Source organism: Nyctereutes procyonoides, unplaced genomic scaffold (assembly GCF_905146905.1).
Source record: "Nyctereutes procyonoides isolate TBG_1078 unplaced genomic scaffold, NYPRO_anot_genome, whole genome shotgun sequence".
Taxonomy (NCBI): domain Eukaryota; kingdom Metazoa; phylum Chordata; class Mammalia; order Carnivora; family Canidae; genus Nyctereutes; species Nyctereutes procyonoides.
This window is the reverse complement of record NW_026575146.1, coordinates 9173175-9180025: the sequence shown is the minus strand read 5'-3', so window position 1 is coordinate 9180025 and position 6851 is coordinate 9173175. Positions and strand designations below refer to the sequence as shown.

General features: G+C 33.5%; 1 pseudogene; it reads left to right on the top strand.

The window, feature by feature from the left end:
• The first annotated feature begins 287 nt into the window (after positions 1–287).
• Positions 288–802, top strand: LOC129500633 (dihydrofolate reductase-like; annotated as a pseudogene).
• Positions 803–6851: the final 6049 nt, after the last annotated feature.

Genomic DNA, 6851 nt, shown 5'->3' with positions numbered 1-6851 from the left:
TTGTTTCTTCCAATACATCTTTTATCATAGATACTTATGCACTACTTCCCCCAGGAAAGTGTGAACCTTGGCAAAAACTCAAATTTACCTTTTCCCCTATAATTCCCTGAATTGAATAGTATTACTTCAATAAAAATTAGCCATTGTTAGTTTCCTAGTTATAAATAACTTGACCATTATGTCCCACAATTTAGTAAATGACATTCGATTTTAAAAATCAAATACTAACATATTTCATTTTTTTAACATATTTCATTTTTAAAATCACTATACAGTCCGCCGGCGCCATGGTGTGCACACTGAACTGCATCGTCGCCGTGTCCCAGAACATGGGCATCGGCAGGAACGGGGACCTGCCCTGGTCGCTGCTCAGGTAAACAGAATTTGGTGATTATGGGTAGGAAGACATGGTTCTCTATTCCTGAGAAGAATCGACCTTTAAAGGACAGAATTAATATAATTCTCAGCAGAGACCTCAAGGAACCTCCACAAGGAGCTCATTTTCTTGCCAAAAGTCTGGATGATGTTTTAAAACTTACTGAGCAACCAGAATTAGCAAATAAAGTGGACATGGTTTGGATAGCGGGAGGCAGTTCTGTTTATAAGGAAGCCATGAACAAACCAGGCCATCTTAGACTATTTGTGACAAGGATTATGCATGAATTTGAAAGTGACACATTTTTCCCAGAAATTGATTTGAAGAAATATAAACTTCTACCAGAATACCCAGGTGTTCTTTCTGATGTCCAGGAGGAGAAAGGCATTAAGTACAAATTTGAAGTATATGATAAGAACGATTAATGTGAAGATATTTTTTGATTTATTTCAAGTTAGTTACTCCCCCGGCAAACAATTCTATCTATATTTTAATATTAGAAAAAAAAAACTTTTGTTGACTCTAAGCCAATGGATAATTCTTTCTAAGCAGTGTGATTTTATTCATCTTAACTAGACCATATCAGACATCATTTGTGAAACATTTCTTGCTATAACTGTGTGTTGCCCATCAAGGACCAGCACCTGCCTAGGGTAGCATATCTACCAAGAGCCAAAGAGAGACAATCCCTAATAGCATGAGTTGAAACCAGGACTTACAAAAGATAGGACTAGACAGATTTGTCCAAAACTCAGAAATGGGTTAAAAACAGAAAAGCTAGGGCTCAAATATTAAAATAAAATTAGATCAAAATAGAAACTTTGATTTCTCTATCTATATCACACTTCTGAAAAAGTTCTGTTCACTCAGGAAATCAGTAAGTTGAGAACTCTAATAATTCCATAGGGATAGTAAAGAGGCAGGTAGGACACTTACCTTTTTAAAGGTTAAGAAGAAGTATCTGAGACCTCTAAAAACTGTTTTAGATCTTCAGTGAGATTCCATGGGATGTTATGATGTAAGAAGAATAGACTGTTCCTTATAAAAAAGAGTAATAACAGCACATGGCTAAAATTAGAAATTAAGAATGTAATGAATTGAAAATGGATAATGCTAGAAACCAAAATTATGAAGATGGAAACTAAATTAAACTTCGCTGAATTAAAAAATGAAAATTAAAACACATTTTACCCATCATGTTAGCAAAGATGTGGATTGTTAGGTATTCAGATAAATAGCATTTTTTTGCCTTGTAAATTGATATAACCTTTTTAGAGTTTAAGTTAGCAATATCAATTAAAATTCACAATATTCTGGGCTTGGACCCAAGGCTTCCACTTCTAGAAATTAATCCTAAATAAAGAGATGGACCCAGGGGACCTTGGTGGCTCAGTGGTTGAACATCTGCCTTCGGCCCAGGACGTGATCCTGGAGCCCTGGGATCAAGTCCCTACATGGAGCCTGCTTCTCCCTCTGCCTATGTCTCTGCCTCTCTCTGTGTGTCTCAAAATAAATAAATAAATAAATAAATAAATAAAATCTTTTTTAAAAAATAAAAAATAATAAAATAAAATAATTATACAGCCTCATCGTAACATTTTATTTATTTTTTAAGATTTTATTATTTATTTATTTATTTATTTATTTTTATTTTTTTTATTGGAGTTCGATTTGCCAACATATAACACCCAGTGTTCATCCTGTCAAGTGCCTCCCTCATTGTAACATTTTATTTATTTATTTTTTTAAAGATTTATTTATTTATTCATGAGAGACACTGCGAGAGAGAGGCAGAGACATAGGCAGAGAGAGAAGCAGGCTCCATGCAGGGAGCCCGATGTGGGACTCAGTCCCGGAACCCCTGAGCCAAAGGCAGATGCTCAACCACTAAGCCACCCAGGCGTCCATCATTGTAACATTTTAAAATAACATTATTACACCAGCCTCTACATTGAATTCAGTGTTTGCTATCGCCTTTGATTTACCTCTTGCCTTTACATTTTCAGGCCAACACCCTTCTAAGCAGCTGCTTAACAAGAGCTAACACCTTAAAATAGGGAATTTTCTCAGTTTTACTCCATTAATCTTATCTTTACTATCTGCACACAATTTTAAATTTACCCTTCAATGATAAATTCTCTTTTTTTTAAATGTATCTGTTGCTCCAAACCTCTATCTTATTAGTCACTACCAAGTCTACAGGAATATGGCTAAAGATAAGGGAAAAACATCTCTGAGTAAACATCAAGAATAATAGCATTAAAAAAAAAGAATAATGGCATAAAATAAAAACCTATACCAAAAAATATTTTCATCTTATTCATATTCTTATATATATATATACACATAGCATATTCTATACATTCTTGTATAGTATATATATATACATTACAATATATGTTTTTCTCAAATCTAGATTGACTAATATTCGCACCTCCAAAGATTGTCAAGAATTCATAGATATTATTATATAATTCTTAGTCTCTATTTTTGTGATATCCCAAAGAATAGAGTTTCTGTTTCTAAAACCCAGAAACAGTGTGTGTGTGTGGTAGAATTACTATTAATATAGTTATATTGGGGCACCTGGGTAGCTTAGTGGTTGAGCGTCTGCCTTCAGCTCAGGTCGTGATCCCAGGGTCCTGGGATCCAGTCCTGTATCAGGCTTCCCACAGGGAGCCTGCTCCCTCTGCCTTTGTCTCTGTCTCTCTCTGTGTGTCTCTCATGAATAAATAAATAAAAATTTAAAAATATATATAGTTATATTAATATATTAATAGTAATACATGGGGTTTTTAACATTAAAACCAATAAAAGAAAAGATGTAACTTTGCTTGCTAGACTGAAAGATTCACTTTAATTTTTATAGAGTTATTAGAAAATAAAACATTTGGATCCACTCCCCCCGCCCAGCACTTGGAGTTGTAAACATAAACATGCTTAAAATATTTAGAAATCTGGTAAGAGTTTGTTTGCTATATTCATAACTCACTATCAGGGAACATATATGTATTACATTTTGTAGTAAAAAGGAACTCAGTGGGGAAAAAAAAGAGAATAATGGCATAAATCATTATGCTCTAGTAGTAAAATCTAACCTTATAGGAAATGGCAAATTCCAGCTCAAAGATTCTGTTTTTGAATAAAACAGATAAACATACTGTAAATTACAAAATATGTCTTTAAAAGTATCACCTGTGTGTCTACGTCCTAATGAAAAGAAAATCTAAGAGACAAAGAGAAATTTGGAACTAATGAGGTTAATATGTGGGGAAGGCAAGGAGCTGAGCAAGATGCCCTAGTGATTGAACCCACAACTCTATAGAGAACAGACAAGCAAAGGAGAAAAAAGCAAATTATGAAACCAGGGCGAGTTTCCAAGGAAGAGATAAAGGAAAGAGCACAATTGTGAGGGGGTAAAAAAATTTGAAAAGTTCAAGTGTGAAAGGAGACGCATCTTGTAAGAGACTTGCAATTACATAAAGCAATAGAGAAGGACGAAGGAAATGTTTTCCTTCTAATAGGGAGAGAAAGCTGTTCAATAGACTGTGAAAAGGGAGATGCTTTTAATGTGTCTTTCCAGCTCTCTTCTTTCAAACAGGTGTAACTGTGACCAGTTAACCAGAGGAGAGTACCATTTGAGTTTGGAATACCAAACCAGAGGCAAATAAATAATTATAGTACGTTTTTCTGAAATTTAGATTAAGTTTGCACCTCCAAGGATTCTCAAGAATGCACAGATATTATTATAGAATTCTTAGTCTCTATTTTTGTGATATCCTATAGAATAGAGTTTCTGTTTCTAAAAATGAGAAAGAGTGTATGTATGGTAGTATTACTATATTAATAGTAATACATAGAGATTTTTACATTAAAACTAACAAAAGATGTAACTTTGCTTGCTATACTGAATAGATTCACTTTAATTTTTATAGAGTTGTTAGAAAACAGAACATTTGGAATGTATCCCCTACCTCCACTGGAAGTTGTAAATATAAACATGCTTAGGATATTTAGAAACATTGTAAGAGTTCATTTGCCATATTTGTAACTCACTCTCAGGAACATTTGATGCCCTCACAAAAGCATGTAGTCCTAAGTTGACAAATTCAACAAATTAATTCTCGGATAGTTTCCATGGTACCCAATATGGATTCACTGATGAATCTTTGAGGCTGTTTTTCAGACCCCATGTGAAATCCAATATTGGGAAGGTAAAAAAGATCCCTGTGATATTTCTTTGAATATTTTCTCCCACCTTTTTTCTTCATTTTCTTTTCCTGAAACTTCTGCTTAGATGCAAGACTTCATGTACTGATTATTGATCAATTGATTATCAATTGATTATCATTTTTTATTTCTAAATTTATCTGTAATATTTTAGGTGATTTTATGATTTTGACATAACACTCTTCTGTTGAATTTTATTTGCATTTGGGCAGCTTTAAAGTTCAAGAGATTTTTTTTCTTCTCTCTATTCCAACATCAAGTTCTTGTTTTTTATATGCAATTTTTCTTAGTTATCTCTTAGATTTTATCTTTTCTTCCTTGACATGCCTTTTTCATCCTATTCTCTCTCGCTCCCACTCTCTCTCTCTCTCTTTGGAATTTGGTCTTTCCTTCTTCAAGTTTTCCTCAAATATTTGGAGATCTTTGGGTTTTCACTCATAATCAGCATTTATAATAGCACCTGCCACCATTAACTTAAGTTCTACTTGAATAATCATTGTATGTGGATGAATTTAATTGAAGGCAGGCTTCTTTCAATTCTGAGCAAGGAGAGAGCCTGATATTACTCAGATGAGCCTAAATGAAAGAAAGCTTAATTCTGGGGCATCAACTCTCACACTAGCCGTGCTAGTTCTTGGGTAGTTTTTTCCCCCCATTTCTTTAGAGAATAACTCTAATTTTTATGCCTTGGGGCTTCTAGGGGTTTCAGCTTTCTCTAACAAGCAAGGGAAGGCAACAATCTTGTATATAAATCTATCTATGTCCCTATATTAAGCTCTTCTAGAATCTTGCCCTTGATTGTAACATTCTCAAATTCCTGAAAAATATTAATGTTTGATATTCAGGAAAGATTAATCAACATTGCCAGAAATTCTCAGGAATTCCCAAAATTATAAATTGTTTTTTTATAACAATTATTTACATATTTCTAAAATGATGAAAGTCATAATAAAGGTGACAATTTTTCTGATCATACCAAAAGTTTCAGAGATTTTCTATAACAAAAAATAACATAACTGCACAATTAGTTATTTTATGCTGATACATTGTGACAAAAATATATATTTCAGTAAAACATTTTTATTTCTAATATAAACATTTGATAACAAGACACATTAAAAGAAGTGAACTCCATGTATCAGCATTTCCTGTTCTTGCTTTTGACTTGACCTCAATGGCATCTTGGGCTGAATAAAGTCCTCCTAAAATCCATATGTTGCAGTCCTAACTCCCAGGTACCACAAAATATGACCACATTTGGAGATAGGGTCTTTGAAGAGGTAAATAAATTAAAATCGAGATCATTAGGGAGGGTCTTAATCCCATATATCCTGATCCCGTATGTATTCTTATAAGAAGAGGAAATTTGGACACAGACATGTGTGACAGAGGAAAGACCACGTGAAGACACAGAGAAAATTGCCATCTACAATTCAAGGAGAAAAGCCTCGAAAGGAACTACTCTGCTGACACCTCGATTTTAGACTCTAGCCTTTAGAACTGTGAGGCATTTAATTTCTGTTATTTAAATCATTAGTCTACAGTACTTTGTTATGACAGCCCTAGCTAATACAAGTGAATTCTTTCAACAAGGAATATTTCTATGTAGATTGTTAAACTTTAGTTCTTGCATTCTCAATTTCTCAGCTGACTTTTTCTATAATTGCTGAAGTGTACAAGTTTTCTAATAAATGCGGGCGAAGAATTTCTACATGAAAACAATAGTTATTGGACTTGTCATAATGCAAGTACATCCGAGCTTTTCTGTAGGATAAGTCATCAGCCACAGACTGTCAGTATTTAGTCTCCCATAGTTGTTCCATGGATCCACTCTTAAATGAACTGCCCATCTTCCCCTCAAAATATATTGCAATCTCTTGACCACTCATGGCTCCCTTTTAATTCTTTGTTACATGAAATAATATTTCCTTACTCTTCCCATTAGGTGAATGATACTTGGGGAATAAGGAGACACATTCATGGGCTCAGTCTACCATTTTGGATTGGAAAGATCCTTGTAATACTATGTCATTGGTAGATTTTGTATGTATTGACTGAAGGCAAAGGAAGAAATAAATATTCCTTTCAGGTCTATAAAGAATGATTTCTAATATAATTTTAGAGGACATTAATCTTAGTCAAATTTTGAACTCAGATGTATAAGAATATGACTATTTTTATAACTGAAATTAATTTGTACCTCAAGCACTTATTATCTTTAATATTTTTTAAAAATCTCAATTTA